Source organism: Myotis myotis, unplaced genomic scaffold (assembly GCF_014108235.1).
Source record: "Myotis myotis isolate mMyoMyo1 unplaced genomic scaffold, mMyoMyo1.p scaffold_m19_p_18, whole genome shotgun sequence".
NCBI classification, from domain to species: domain Eukaryota; kingdom Metazoa; phylum Chordata; class Mammalia; order Chiroptera; family Vespertilionidae; genus Myotis; species Myotis myotis.
Window position 1 is genome coordinate 7,027,832 of NW_023416322.1, and position 17,182 is coordinate 7,045,013.

Here is a 17,182-nt window from a genome sequence, read left to right on the forward strand (position 1 = left end):
TAGTCGAGAATACATTTGTATATTTTCAGAAAACAACTCCAAGACCATGTGGATTCCTGCAACAGAGAGGAATTATCAGGACTGCTCCAGCCACAGAATAGCAGTGGCCCCGTGAGACAACAAGAAGAGAAGCAATCCAGAAATGAAGATGGTGACAACGCTTTATCATGCTAGCAGTCAGCAGCTGTGCATCGCTGCAGGTTGCCCAGGACCAAACCAGAGAGGGTCAAACCTACATTGCCACCATTTGTCCACCATCCAGAACTGAAATATTACTGCTGACATGTACACATAAAAAGCTGCCGGACACTGAAACATGAACTTCGCCTAAAAAACAAAGAAGGGGGATCTGTTGGGGGCCAGATGTAAGCTGGCAAGGTCCTTGCACCTGCAGGGGCTAGCAAGGCTGGGACCCTTACCCACACAGTTTTCCCAGACTTGTTTGGATGGCGATTATCAGTAGAATGGGAGTAACATTTGTAGAATGAGAACAGCCTTTCATAGCTTGCCAAGAAGTCTGTAACTATTTACTGAGATATGCTGTACTGAGAACTTGTCCTTCTGCTGTGTCCCTCCCTTAGAGATTAAGAGGAACAAAGAATACATTCCTCTTGACAGACCTCCTATTCAGTGTGTTGTGTATAAATAGGATTGTATAGCTAATAAACTCGCTTCAGTTCATCAAGAGAACTGGGGTCCTCCCGACCCTGCTTTCCTGTCTTTCTTTCTTTTCTCAATTCCCACCTCCCTGCCTCAGCCCGGCTCAACCCTGTCAGGCTGGCCCTGACAGAGATAGATGATGACTAACTAAGAAAAACACCTGGATATGATGGCAAGAACATACATTGGAGTCAAGATAGTTTCTTCAATAAATAGTGTTGGGAAAATTGGACAGATACATGCAAAAAAAAATGAAACTAGACCACCAACTTACACCATACACAAAAATAAACTCAAAATGGATAAAGGACTTAAATGTATGATGGGAAACCATAAAAATACTAGAAGAATCCAAAGGCAACAAAATCTCAGACATATGCCGAAGCAATTTCTTTACCAATACAGCTCCTAGGGCATTGGAAACTAAAGAGAAAATAAACAAATGGGACTACATAAAAATAAAAAGCTTCTGTACAGCAGAAGAAACCATCAACAAAACAACAAGAAAGCCCACTGCATGGGAGAACATATTTACCAATGTTATCACCGAAAAGGGCTTAATCTCCAAAATTTATAGGGAACTCATACAACTTAACAAAAGGAAGATAAACAATTCAATCAAAAAATGGGAACTTTCCAAAAGAGGACACTTTTCAAAATAGACACTTTTCAAAAGAGGACATTCAGAAAGCCAAGAGACATGAAAACATGCTTGAAGTCACTAATCATCCAAGAAATGCAAATCAAAACAACAATGAGGTACCATCTCACACCTATCAGAATGGCTATCAACAAACGACAAGTGCCGTAGAGGATGTGGAGAAAAAGGAACACTTGTGCACTGCTGGTGGGAATGCAGACTGGTGTAGCCACTATGGAAGACAGTATGGAGTTTCCTCAAAAAATCTAAAAATGGAACTCCCATTTGACCCCGTGATCCCACTTCTAGGAATATATCCCAAGAAAACAGAAACACCAATCAGAAAGGATATATGCACCCCTATGTTCATAGCAGCACAATTCACCATAGCTAAGATCTGGAAACAGCCTAAGTGCCCATCAGCAGATGAATGGATTAGAAAACTGTGGTACTACAGTTTTCTACACCAGGGGTCCTCAAACTACGGCCCGCGGGCCACATGTAAATACAAATATTGTATTTGTTCCCGTTTTGTTTTTTTACTTCAAAATAAGATATGTGCAGTGTACATAGAAATTTGTTCATAGTTTGTTTTTAAACTATAGTCCGGCCCTCCAACTGTCTGAGGGACAGTGAACTGGCCCCCTGTTTAAAAAGTTTGAGGACCCCTGATCTACACGATGGAATACTATGCTGCTGTAAAAAAGAAGGAATTCTTACCATTGGCAACAGCATGGATGGAACTGGAGAGCATTATTCTAAGTGAAGCCAGTCAATGAAGGAAAAATACCACATGATCTCACTCATTTATGGATAATAAAGGCCATTATAAACTGATGGACAAAAATAGATACAGAGGCAGAGCTGCCTCGAACAGACTGTCAAACTACAGTGGGAAGGCCAGGGAGGGTTGGGAGGGGGGGCGGTAAGAGATCAACCGAAGGACTTGTATGCATGCATATAAGCATAACCAATGGACATAAGACACTGGGGGGTAGGGGAGGCCAGGAGATTGTCAAGGGCGGGGAAAAAAAGTAGACATATGTAATACTCTTTGTAAAACTTTAAGCAATAAAACAATTTTAAAAAAATTGTAAAAAAGTAAAAAGAAAAAGAAAAAAAACATATCCTTGACGGAGGATTAAAATATATTTATATATTAGCTAATTTTACTAGGGCTTATTAGAAGGTAGTCCTTATGGTATTTTAATATATATTATCTCATTTAATACTTACAATCACCTGGACTAAGAACTATGATTATCTCCACTTCCCAGACGAGGAAACTGAGGAGTGGGACATTAAAGTCACCTTGCCCAAGGCCAAATTTTCCAGTCCATTGGGGTTGGTGGAGGTTCCACAGCTATGGGTACAAGGCCTGGGGTGCTTGGGACTCCTCTGGTCTCCTTCTGTCTGTCCTGCTTTTTATATTTCAGAACTTGTGAAACTGGGTTAGGACCAGCTTTGAGCTCTAGACATCTGGGTAAATGCCCAAACCCAATGCAACCTGTAAAAACCCTGCACAGGACTATGCCCTTCTCTGCCACTCCATATGCTTTGTAGTCACTCTGGAACAGTGATGGCGAACCTATGACACACGTGTCAGAGGTGACATGCGAACTCATTTTTTTGGTTGATTTTTCTTTGTTAAATGGCATTTAAATATATAAAATAAATATCAAAAATATAAGTCTGTTTTACTATGGTTGCAAATATCAAAAAATTTCTATATGTGACACGGCACCAGAGTTAAGTTAGGGTTTTTCAAAATGCTGGCATGCCGAGCTCAAAAGGGTCGCCATCACTGCTCTAGAATAGCCCTTTAGAGTTACAACCTGCTTTCATACCCATTGATAGTTTTGCTCCCACAATAACCCATGACATAGGCATGAGAAGGTAGTGTTATTCTAAATTTACACCTGAAGAAATTATGAACCATAGGAGTGAGATGACTTGCAGTAGCAGATCCTACATTAAAATTACTCTGTGCCCTACCCAGTTTTGGCTCAGTGGACAGAGAGTCTCAGGTTCAATTCCAGGTCAGGGCACATGCCCAAGTTGTGGGCTCAATCCCAGTAGGGGGCATGCAGGAGGCAGCCAATCAATGATTCTCATCATTGATGTTTCTATCTCTCCCTCTCCCTTCCTCTCTGAAATTCATAAAAATAAAAATTATATATATATATATATATATATATATATATATATATGCACATATATATAATACAAGAGAATAATTTTGCTGGAGTAAAAACAGTTGCTAGGCATCACAATGTAATACATACAAGAATCATATACGATGATTCTCCAAACACCATTGTTACCTATGCAGTTCATGCTATTAAATGGGTGAGTGAGCTAGTGGGTAGTATGAAGTCCCTGACCGACAGAACAGTATTGTTGGTGCTCTTATCCCAACATCAAGAAGGGTTCAGGAATCTGGAGAAGGGGCTGTGCATAGATGAACCCAGAGACTAATAAAGAGTTCGGAGATGAAAGATAATTTTGAAAGGCATTGGGGTTCAGAGGAGCTTAGCTAAAGGAGCTAAGTTCTAAGATCTTAAAGCAGCGGCTCTCAACCTGTGGGTTGCGACCCCTTTGGGGGTCGAACAACCCTTTCACAGGGGTCGCCTAAGACCATTGGAAAACACATATAATTACATATTGTTTTTGTGATTAATCACTATGCTTTAATTACATTCAATTTGTAACAATGAAAATACATCCTGCATATCAGATATTTACATTACGATTCATAACAGTAGCAAAATTACAGTTATGAAGTAGCAATGAAAATAATTGTATGGTTGGGGGTCACCACAACCTGAGGAGCTGTATTAAAGGGTCACGGCATTAGGAAGGTTGAGGACCACTGTCTTAAAGTCTAAGGTCTTAGGTTCTCTCCTCGTCCCCAGGACCCCATGTTTTTTATTAACACAACTTGTCCTCAGGCGAGGCAGAGATATACACTTCAAAGGGTCAGGGTTTGGTACAGAGTCGTTGTCAGAATGGGAGAATTAGCCTACAGCTGTTCAGGTGTTTGGCCCGCAGGAGGCAACAACATGTAGATTAAGATGCCTTTTAGCTGTCTGGCAGGAGCAATCAGTTTAATGTATCCTATTCAGGTTTGGGGAAATGCCATTAACCATTCCCAGATGCAGGTGACTACATGTGTGACTCAACCCTGTTGAGTCCCCAAGTGTCATCAACCTTTTGATGAAACTCTTGAAATTATGACATGCTGGAATTGTAAACACTACGTGGTCTTGAAGTTCACTGTTACCACACCCTGTTTTTCAGAAAGGGGAATTCAACTCAGAAAGGGGAAGACTCTTCTTTAAATAGAGAAATAAAGAAAATGAGATAGAAATAAAATAGAAGGGGCTGGGGAACCAAAGATTATCCATATACCTCCTACCCAGAGACAGTGTTTATCTATCTATATCGATCCATCATCCTTCCAGTTGCTTTTCCTATGCATATCTACATGTAAATATTCTCTAATGAATTCATACTAAACATAATATTTGGTATATTTAACAGTTGAACAGATGAAACCTAAAATATTCAACAAATGAAAGCATTCAAAAGCTATAAAAATTTCCAATTGAAATTAAAGTACTGCTTCTCAAATGTAAGTTTCCAAAAGAATCACCTGGGTATTTTTAATAACATACAGATTCCCCCACTTTATTCCCTCCGAGATTCTGAAATAGTAGGTCCTGTCTTGTTTTTGTGTTTTGTTTATTTATTTATTTTATTATTTTTATTTATTTATTTATTTATTTATTTATTTATTTATTTATTTTTAACCAAGAGATCTTTCTCAATCCTGTTGGAATCACTTGTGGCTTTAAAACCAGAGGTGCCTCCTTGGTCCTGTCCCTTGAGATTCAAATTCAGTTGGTATGGAGTGGGGCCTGGGCATTGTATTTTTCTCAAAACTCCCCACGGCAATATTAATGGGTCAGAGAGTATCTGTAAGTGGCTTCAGCTTTATAATTCTAGGAATCTATAAGATTCCTAAATAAAGAGCATTCTAAATGCTCTTTATTTAAAATACTAGAAAGACTATACTTTCAGGGATCATTTCTATAGTTCGTTAAAATACTAGAGGCCCGGTACACGAATTTGTGCATGGGTGGGGTCCGGCTGGCTGGATTGGATCGGGGTGATTGGGCCGGGCCAGCTAGGGGGAGGGGACGTGGGAGGTTGGCTGGCCACCCCACCCCTGATGGGATTGGGGGGGGCGATTGGGGGTGGGGCTGACCGGTGGCCGGGGCAGGGGTCTCGGGCAGTTGACCAGCCGGCCCTGCCCCCTGGTTGAATTCCTGGTCAAGGGAACAATTTGCATATTAGCCTTTTATTATATAGGGTAAACACAGTGTATGATATAAGTTGTGTTTATGACAAACGAGGAGCACCAGGATCTGGTCCTATGCTTTCCACCACTGTATTTGAGATAGCGCTTTGGGTGTTTGGGTCAGTGTGTTGGATATAGTCACATCAGGCACTGTTTTGGGCTTAGGAAAAGGGTAACCTTCCTTTCCAGAGTCCCCTTCCCCTAAAGACATGCAGCATGATTGGTGAGAGAGAGAGAGAAGAGGATGTGAGAGAAGGTGCATAGAAACTGCAAGGTGCAATAGAGAGATGTGAGGTCTAATAATAGTATTATGAAAAGTTTTAGAAAATTCTAGCCAATTATTCATAGCCAAATAATGCAAAAGAAAATGACCATCTTGACTAAGCAGTTCTGGGCCTTCCCAGGGACATTGTTTTCTTTAAAAAAAATTATATATATATTTACTTGACTTCAGAGAGGAAAAAAGGAGAGAAATAGAAATATCAATGATGAGAGAGAATCATTGATAGAGAGAATCGTTGATAGGCTTCCTCCTGCTCGCTCCACCCTGGGGTCGGGCCTGCAACTGAGGTGTCTGCCCTGACCAGGAATAGAACCGTAACCTCCTGGTTCATTGCTCAATGCTCAACCACTGAGACACAGCCGGTTAGGGCCAGAAGCTTTTTATTTTGATGTAGTCCCACTTGTTTATTTTCTCCTTAGTTTCCATTGCCCTAGGAGCTGTATCGGTAAAGATATTGCTATGACAGATGTCTGATATTTTGCTGCCTATGGAAACTTCTAAGATTTTTTATGGTTTCCCATCTTACATTTAAGTCCATTATCCATTCTGAGTTTATTTTTGTGTATGGTTTAAGTTGGTGATCTAGTTTAATTTTCTTGCATGTATCTGACCAAATTTCCCAGCACCATTTATTGAAAAGACTGTCTTGACTCCATTGTATGCTCTTGCCTCCTTTGTCAAATATTAATTGAATATCATGGCTTGGGTCTATTTCTGGGTTCTCTGTTCTATTCCATTGGTCCATATGTCTGTTCTTGTGCCAGTACTGGGCAGTTTTGGGAACTGTGGCTTTGTAACATAGCTTGATACCTGGTATTGTGATCCCTCCAACTTTGTTCTTCTTTCTCAGGATTACTGTGGCTATTCAGGGCCTTTTTTTATTCCAGATGGATTTTTGGAGAGTTTGTTCTAGGTCTGTGAAATATGCCTTTGGTATTTTAATGGGGATTGCATTTAATCTATAAATTGCTTTGGGTAGTATGAACATTTTAATGATGTTGATTCTACCAATCCATGAACACGGTATGTTCTTCCATCTGTTTATGTCTTCCTCTATCTCTTTTTTCAATGTCCTATAGTTTTTTGAGTACAGGTCTTTTACCTCCTTAGTTAAGTTTATTCCTAGGTATCTTAATTTTTTTGGTGCAATGGTAAATGGGATTGTTTTTTTTGTTGTTTCTCTTTTTGTAAGTTCACTATTGGTGTATAAAAAGGCCATAGATTTCTGGGTATTAATTTTGTATCCCGCTACATTGCTGAATTCATTTACTAAGTCTAGTAGTTTTATGTTGGTCTTTGGGGTTTTCTATGTATAATATCATGTCATCCAAGCATTCTATTCTTTATAAATTCTCTCTCGCCTCTGTAGAATTGCTAAATCTTGCCTCACATTCTGCTCTGCCACTGTATGAATCTCATAGAAGATGGAGTCTTGAGGTCCTAAGAAACCCCATTCCTTTTTTACTCCCAATTTTCCTCTTCAAATAAAAGGAAGAAAATGCTGGGTATCATTCATAACTACTCAACTTGCATTGCTCAGGACACTCATTCATTTATTCAACACATGCATTTAGGATCTGCTATGTACCAGGCACTTAGTTGCTGAGAATAGAGTAGTGAGCAAGCAGACAAAGTTCCTCTTCTTATCTCCCTTAGTCTTTAATGTGTTAGATCCTGTGGAAAGACAATAATAAAGCAGGGTAAGTGGATAGAGAGTGAAATTTCAGAGTAATGTTTTGTTGAGAGGACAAGGAAGTCATCTCTTATAGGTAACACAGAGTAAATCTTAAGGCAGAGAGAGCTGTGTGGATATCTGGGGGAAGAGCTTTTCTCTAGTGTAAAGGCCTTGCTGTGGGAGTGTGCTTGACGTGTTCAGGGCAGTGAGGAGGTTAGTGTGACAGATGTGGAGCAGGCCAGGAGGAAAGAAGTAGGAGAGGACACCAGTAAGGTAGCCAAGAGCCATCGTGTAGGGTCTTAGAGGCGTTGGCAAGGGCATTGCTTTTTATCCTCAGAGATATGGGAAATGAATGGCAAGCAAAGAAATAACTTGATCTGATTTATGTGTTAAAAGTCTCATTCTAGCCTTAGCTGCTTTGGCTGAGTGGATAGAGTGTCAGCCTGTGACTGAAGGGTCTCAGGTTAGATTCTGGTCAAGGCCACATATCCTGGTTGCAGGCTGAATCCCCAGTTGGGGACGTGCAGGAGGCAGCCGGTCAGTGATTCTCTCTCATCGTTGATGTTTCTACCTCTCTCTCCCTCTCTGAAATCAAATATATATATATATATATATATATATATATATATATATATATATATATATATATATATTTAAAAGTATCATTGAAGTGGCCTGTGAAGAACAGAATATACGGGACCAAGGTGGAAGCAAGGAGACTAGTTAGATAGCTGTTGTAATCGTATCGTGCTGGCAAGTAATGATAGTGGTGACGGTTGGTAAAGGTGATAAAAAGTGGTTGGGTTCTAGGCATTTTCCAAGAAAGAGACAATAGAATTTGTGGATGAATGGATATGGCATATGAGAAAGTAGAGTCAAAGATAATTATAATTCTCTGGCATGAAAAACTTAATGACTAGCAGTGGTTCTCAACCTTCTGGCACTTTAAACACAGTTCCTCATGTTGTGACCCCCAACCATAAAATTATTTTCCTTGCTACTTCATAACTGTAATGTTGCTACTGTTATGAATCGTCATGTAAATATCTGATATGCAGGATGGTCTTAGGCGGCCCCTGTGAAAGGGTCGTTTGACCGCCAAAGGGGTCGCGACCCACCGATTGAGAACCGCTGGACTAGAGCCAGCATTTACTGTGATGCAGAAGAAGGTGGAGAAAGTAGAGGGTAGGAAGCAAGGGTTTGATTTGGTACATGTCAAGCTTTAGATGCTTGTTAAATTATTCAAATGGAGATGATGAGTAGGTTGGACATACAAGACTAGAATTTAAGAAAGAGATCAGAGTTAGAAATCAATTGGGTATTTCAAATCAAGAGACTGAATGAAATCGATTAAAATATAGGGATAAAAAATGAGTAAGTTTAAGGAACCGAACCCGGGAACTTTTCGACGTTTATAGATGGGAGAGATTCCCAACACTGAGCATAGGAGAATGAGAAGCCTTAGGTAGGAGAGAACCAAGAGTGAACGGAGCCCTGTGTGCCCTGTGGGCCCAAAGAAAGCATAAATAACTCACAAACGCTGCTGATACACTTTATTTTTCAATTTTGTTTTCGCAGAGAATTTTTTTGTGGTTGTTGTTTCTCTTTCTAAATGCCTCGGTGGGGTAGCTTGAGGATATTTTACTGATCTCATTCCACCCCACTCAGGCCTCTTACCGTCTTAAGACAGCTTCTCTCCGTATCTTCCCAAAAGGCTTAGCTTAATCATTTCTAGGACAAGGAAAGCCATTACATGAAACGCAAAAGTGAAATTGTTTGAATTAAAATGAAACATGTTCTCTAGCCCACCACTGGGTCTGTTTTTACAAAAGACCTCCTTTCCAGCTTTATTCTGTTTGCTAAGAATATCGGGAATCAAAATCACATTTCAAGCCCTAGCCGGTTTGGCCTGTGGACTGAAAGGTCCTGAATTCAATTCTGGTCAAGGGCACATGCCCCAATTGTGGGCTCAATCCCCGGTAGGGGGCATGCAGGAGGCAGCCAATCAATGATTCTGTGTTAGGGTGAGGGACTGCGGCATGGAAGGGTTACAGAATGTTACGGAATGTGCTAAGGGGAGGAAATGGGACGTGAGAAATTGAATGTGCTGGGAGGGGGGACTGACGTATGGAGGATTGTGTCAGGGTTAGGAACCATAGAAGAAAAATTGCTAGATTGTCTTAGAAAAACAATGTGTTATGATATGCTCCAGCCAGGTGTGACTCTGTCCCCCCCCCCCCCCTTTGTGTTTATGAACTTTCTGTGAACTTCTAAGGAACAGCTAATGGAATGCTTTGTATTTTTTTCTAACACTGTTTTGCTATAAAGGATCATACTGCACCCTTGATCTCTGCCACATGCTCCGAATCTCCCAGAGGGGGAGATAGGTGCTGTGGTCAGCTGGCCAGCTTAATAAAGGCTCTTAAATTTAAATTCTAAGTCGGTGGTCTATCTCGTTGAGCCAACCCATAACATTTGGAGGCCCGCAGCGAGATACCCGGCAGGGAGGAGAGGGACCCCCTATTCAAGGCAGGAGGCTCTCCTCCAGCAGGGGTGAGAGGGACCCCTTGATTAGGGCAGGAGGCTCTCCCCTGGCAGTGGTGAGAGGGACCCCCTATTCAAGGCAGGAGGCTCTCCCCCACTTGTAGCCGGGCACTCAGCAAGATACCCCACACCTGTGGAGAATGACTAACAAGGAGGCCTCCAGTCCACCCAAAAACTTTCAATTTGGAAACCGAGCCACCTGGACTCTCGAGAGAGGTAAGGACCGGCCGTTAAACTGGAATTGGGACGTCCCACGAAAGGACCTATACGGAGGGCTGGATGCAGCGGTACTCCTGGTCCTGACCCGCGGCCACGACGGTGGCCGGGGTCCCTGGTTTGTGCGGCTGTAGGCTGCACTGGGTTTGTCTGTCTGGTATTTGTTTGTCTTGGTGTTTATTGTCAAAAAGTTGTCTGCTTCTGTGTACACCCTGCTGCAACATTTTTTGAAAATTTTCAGGACTTCAAGGAGCAAGCTGCAGGTTCCGGGCAACCTTAGGTTGCATTTGGCTGGTTTGTTTTGTCTTTGTTCTTTGTTGTCTTTGTCTTTGTCAAATGGAATAGGGTCAGTCATCTTCATCGACCCCCTATCAATCAGACCCACTCCGAGTGAGTGGAAGGGGAGCTTGATCACCTCCCGGGAAGCTATAGAGCTCCCTCAGGAATGGGGAAATTGTTAGGAATTGGGTGGATTATTTAAACTCTGAGTGAATGTCTGGTGAAAGTGTGTGAGTGTAGAGGGAGGGGGCCTGCCCTCTCCTCTCCTTTGTGTGGCTCCACGACTTCGGTTACGGAGTCCGAGTGGGCCCCAACCTGCGGTTCCGAGATTCATCATATGGCATAACGGTGACTCACCCCCATGTGGAGGTGACCAGGCCCGGGGTTTATACGGGTGCACCTTAGCTATGATGAATCTAAGCTCCCAAGGGACGCGGCCAGGCGGGCACCTGCATGAGGATCTGTGAAAACAGGTCACCCCCTCCCTTGTCTGTCTCTCACCACCAATCATCATGGGGTCGGGAAAAAGTTTGTTTGTTTGGGACTAGCCAAATTACTACAGAGAAGGAGGACTAGATACAGCTCCAGCCTGGGCTGATCTACTAAGAAAGTGTAAATCATTACTGGTCTGTGTAAAGTAAAAGCTACTTTGATTTATTCTGCTTTCTGTTGATGCGCTTGGCTGAACGTTTGGGCTGGCCCCTTTAATAGTCTTCAAAGCCTCTTGCAGCTGCGAGAATTATTTTTTCTCAGTCTTTTGCTCACTGTTAAAGGGGAATCAGCCTACTTAGTTAATAAAGATTTCTGTCTATCAGTTGCTCTTACCTGGGTTGTAATTTACTGTATTAAACTGAAGTTCTGGGGTAGATTTAAAAGTTATAATGTTAATGCTTTTGATTTACAGCGATTCTGTGAATGGGAGTGGCCCACTTTCCAGGAGGGGTGGCCGGATGCAGGGTCTTTTGATCTGACCACTGCCTACCGGGTCCATTATGTCATATACGGCCGCCCAGGGCATCCTAACCAAATTCCTTATATTCAGGTTTGGGTTGACATATTGTCCAAGAAACCCCAGTAGATAAGGGCATGCCTCCCGAGGGGAAAATTGGGACAGAGACAGACAATTCTTTTGGCCGGGCCCCAGAAGGGAAAGGCTCCCTCGGTCCTTCAGGGAGAGAGGGGGAGAACCTGCAGGACCTTGCGACATCCGCCAGTCCTGCTGTTCCTATGTTGCCACTAGGGCAGGCCGGCCTGCTATAGATCTGGAGCCAGACAAGCAGCCCTCTGATGATGCAAGGCAGATAAAGGCGCTATTCCCCAGCTCCAGACCAGATTGGGGAATGAATGATCAAAGAAGGGGGGCTGGATGCCTGAGCTGCCTGCAGTGGCCCTAAAAAAAGAGAAGCAGCAGCAGCAGCGAGAAAGTACTTGGGCCTTTGGCTTGCAGGCTATAGCAGTTAAGCCATAAGCCAGTGACTGGTACTAGCCTTCCTACAGCCCCAGAAATAGAGTAGCAAGCCTGAGATCTATGAAAACTGCAGATAGAGCTAGTAAAAGCTCCCTGCTTGCAAATGTACTGAAAGGGTTTAGTACCTGTTGCTGCTGGAAGAGGAGGGGCTGATATCCCCTTCCAGCACACTCCCTTCAAAGAGGCATGGTTGCTGCTCTGCCATAAAGGGGACTGGTGGGAAGACAAGGAAAGCAGGGCCCTGTAACTAATAAACAGAGTTAAGAAAAGAGCACTCTCCCTGGACCTGGGAGCCATCAGGACTTTGAAATTCTCCAAGAGAGGAGGAGTCTGACTCAGAGACTGGCCGAAACCTCGTTGGGTTAGGAGGACCGGAGGCTGCATATTGAACTTATAGACTGCAATTTGCTAGGCAGCGGTCCAAGCCCAGTTGTATAGGGGTTAAGCTACCTATGTACAGCAAAACAACTTTCTCCTGTGCCAGAATACATTTTAAGGAAATTGGACAAACTGTATTTGTGGCTAGACAGAAGAACTGGCCTATGTGTAAACTGTCCTGGAAGAAGGCTATGTAGGGTAAACCCAAAAAGTAAAGGGTGTCTAGCTGCCGAGAGGGCAGTTGCCCAGGTGGGCAAAGAAGAATACCCATTAAATTTTGGTTTCTATTGAGAAGGAGTTGACAGTTAGCAACCTGTATGCTGTCTTACAGGCCTGTGCGACCATGCCCATGTCAGGGGTGGCACAAAACCTCAACTGTAGGAAACTGGGAAAGGCCTGTCTAGAACAGAGGGGGTTAATAAAGTGGTGTATACTAGCCCTCTGTTACAGGAATTACAGACCCTGTGAGGTCCTGTGACATGTAAGACCCTGTAAGGAAATAAAGCTCCTTTAGTACAGATTAAAGGCTGTGTTTCCCTCCAGGCAACCCAACTGGAACCCCTATAGTGACAGGGGAAAGGAGGCTCTCGATCGGTATCGCCAGACTCTATTAGAGGGCATCCGAGCTGCTGCTTGGAGACCCACAAACTTCTCTAAGGTGACAGAGACAGTCCAGGGGCCTAATCCTGATGCCCCGGAAAGTCGGAGGGCTGTCAATGTTGCATTTGTTTCCCAGTCGGCCCCAAATATTAGAAAAAATGACAGAAGTTAGAAGGCTTTGAGGGGAAATCAATCTCTAAGTTGGTTGAGGTGGCCCAGAAGGTTTTTGACAATCGGAAGGACCCGATGGCAGGTTTAAACACCCGGATGGCAAAGGTCCTCCTGGCCCTGAGCGAGGAGGGAGGCCCAAGGGGCCGGAGAGACAACAAGGGCAAAGAAAAGCCTCGCGGAAGAAAAGGAGTCCAACCCAGGCTTGGAGAAAATGAATGTGCATTTTGCAGAAAGGAAGGACATTGGAAAAGGGAGTGCCCTGAACATGCGGGGGAACCGACTCCCTCCCATGCTGGTGGAGGAGGTGGATTGGGGTTGTCGGGGCTCAGCTGGCCCCCAGGAGCCCAGAATGACCCTGACAGTGGGGGGCCAAAAGGTGGACTTCCTTGTGGAACTCATAGCACTCACTCAGGCCCTCTGGTGGGAAAGGGAAAAAGAGCAAACATTTCAGCTTCCTGAAAACAGCTGCCTTGAAACCTGCCACACTCCTCCCTGACGAGAAGGCAGAGGCCCCTTTGCATGACTGCGAGGAGACACTGACTACCCTCACTTCCCTCCGCGAGAACCTTGTAGACCAGCTCCTGCAGAATCCGGAGGGAGCAGCTTCGTAGAGGAAGGTACCCGGTATGCGGTATGCGGGGCGGCAGTAGTGACATGAGGAGGAGCCAGGGGAGATCTAAGAAGCCCTGGTGAGTGCCCCGGCACTCGTCCTGCCAGACCTACCCAGGGACTGCGAGGATATATCTCCTCACACTGCCCTTACAGGAGGCCAAGGAAGTGGCTAAAAGACCAGTAGGGCCCCTAGAAGTTCTCGTAGCCCTGCCAGCACGAAGGCTCCCAGAGAAGCCTACTCATCTGCCGGAGGAGCAGAGGCTAGCTGAGAAACTAAGGGCCCAGGAAGGAGAGGCTGGATGGCTAATTCTGCCAGATGGGAGGCCTATAGTGCCAGAAGCCCTGGGGCGGACCATTGCTTCCCAGGCCCACTAGAGCACCCACCTGGGGGGAACGAAGCTATCAGAACTACTAGAAAGAGAATTTTACATCCCAGGGCTCCAGAAAATATCCCAAGACTTGGCTAGAGGGTGCCAACTGTGTGCCCGGGTGAATCAAGGGCTCCCTGTTGTCGCCGCGCCAGGACAGCGATTCCGAGGTCAGAACCCTGGAGAACACTGGGAAGTGGACTTCACCGAGATACCAGGAGGACAAGGAGGGTATAAATAATTGCTGGTTTTCATTAATACCTTCTCTGGCTGGCCTGAGGCATACCCAACCAAGGCAGAGACAGCACAGGTAGTAGTTAGAAAACTCCTCACTAAAATTGTCCCCCGGTTTAGCCTACCACTATATATGGGGTTCGACGATGGCCCGGCATTTATCGCCAAAGTTACAATCCATAGTTAAGGCCCTGAAAGTTACTTAGATATTGCATTGTGTTTATAGACCACAGAGTTCTGGACAGGTAGAGAGGATAAATCGGATCTTAAAGAAAACATTAACTAAGTTAAAATTAGAGACTGGCGAAAACTGGGTAAGTCTCCTTCCTTTTGCCCTCCTCAGAGCTAGGTGTACTCCATATATAAAAGGACTCACCCCTTTTGAAATTATGTTTGGCAGGCCGCCACCTCTTCTTCCCCGCCTAAGGGAGAAAAAAATTGCCCGGCTGTCTACCCAAAATTTGCTTAAGTCCTTACAGGCTTTGCAGAGCAGCGCCATGTCAGCACAATGGGTGATGAAAGCCATACGGGAGGAGGATGTGCTGAGATCCAGTCCAACACAGCCTGCCTTCTTTCTGGGTGATCTCGTCTGGGTGCAGCGCCACGACCCTAGCAGCCTGGAACCTAGATGGGATGGACCCTACCAGGTGGTGCTGAGCACTCCAACCGCCATCAAAGTCGCAGGAAAGAGGCACTGGAAATTGTAACCCCGTTCTCCTCATGCCTCTCACCTGGTGAACTGACCAATGGGAAGGAGAAAGACATGGGAACTAAGACTCTATGTCAGCGGCCGAGCCAATTCTTCACCATCAAATGCCGGACTCTTCCCCGGTGGCTCGACCCTACATTGCCAAATGCCTCCTCAATTTCATATCGTAGAGGAGGGCACTGAATCAAAGATTTGATTCAGGCATAAGACCAGTAGGGGATGTGCTAGGGTGAGGGACTGCGGCATGGAAGGGTTACAGAATGTTACAGAATGTGCTAAGGGGAGGAAATGGGACATGAGAAATTGAATGTGCTGGGAGGGGGGACTGACGTATGGAGGATTGTGTCAGGGTTAGAAACCATGGAAGAAAAATTGCTAGATTGTCTTAGGAAAACAATGTGTTATGATATGCTCCAGCCAGGTGTGACTCTGTTTACCCCCCTTTGTGCTTATGAACTTTCTGTGAACTTCTAGGGAACAGCGAATGGAATGCTTTGTATTTTTTTTCTAACACGGTTTTGCTATAAAGGATCATACTGCACCCTTGGTCTCTGCCACATGCTCCGGAGCTCCCAGAGGGGGAGATAGGCGCTGTGGTCAGCTGGCCAGCTTAATAAAGGCTCTTAAATTTAAATTCTGAGTCGGTGGTTTATCTCGTTGAGCCAACCCATAACAATTCCCTCTCATCATTGATGGTTCTGTCTCTCTCCCCCTCTCCCTTCCTCTCTGAAATCAATATAAACATACATTTTAAAAAATCACATTTCAAAACTGCTATTTCTACCATTGCCACATTGTACAAGTATGATTTACAAGTGGACAGTACCTCATAATGGAAAAATCACTGGATTTGAAGTTAGAAAAGTATCAGTTGTTTGCTGGAGTCCTTGCTCACTGTTTTATTGGTTCTTGCAATTTGTCTGCAGATTTTAAAAACTCGATCTTAAGATGATAATTTAATTCTCATTTTCTAATCTATTTATTTACTTATTCACTTATTTATTTATTTATTTAGTCTCATTTCTTTGGCCAAGACACCAGTTAACTAATGAATGATAGCAGTGACTGGAGAAACCTTGTCTTACTCCTGACTTTCACAGTATTGTTTCCAAAGATTCAGCCTTTAAGTATGATGTTTTCTGTACCTTCCCACAAATTCTCAAAATTCTGAGTGAGTATTGAATTTTATCCGCATTTTATTACATCTTCTGACATGATCATATGCCATTTGCCTTAGTCAGTGTGATGGATTCCACTGGTAAATTTTTATGATGTGGGCCTAGTCTCACAAACCTGAGATAACTGATAATCAGTCATGACATGTTTTTAATACATGAATGGATTTGATTTGTTAATTTTCATTTAGGATCCTTGCAACTGTATTCACAAGTAACACAGGTCTATAATGTTGTCTGTTTTAAAAAACATTTATTTATTTATTTATTTATTTATTTATTTATTTATTTATTTATCTATCTATCTATCTATCTATCTATTTATTTATTTATTTATTCGCGGTTGTTGATCCTCACCCAAGGATATTTTTCCATTGATTTTCAGAGAAGAGATAGAGAGTAACATCAATGTGAGGGAAGCACATCGATTGGTTGCCTCCCACACGTACCCCGACCAGGACCAGGGATGGAGCCTAAAACTGAGGTAGACTTTGAGACAAAGTGATAATGAGGGGCATTTCATAATGAAAAAGGATGAATTTATTTGGAGGCATAACAATCATAGATGTATATCACTAGTAATAACAGATCTTCAAAATACAAAAGGCAAATAATTTCTTTGAGATCAATATCCAGGAGTGTGATTGCTGGGTTATATGGTAAATACATGTTTAGTTTTTAAAGAAACAGACAAGCTTCTGACCCAGCAATTCCACTTCTGGGAATTTATCTGAAGAAACCAGAAACACTAATTTCAGAGAATTATGCACCCCTATGTTCACAGTGTGTTGATTGCGGGGGATGGGG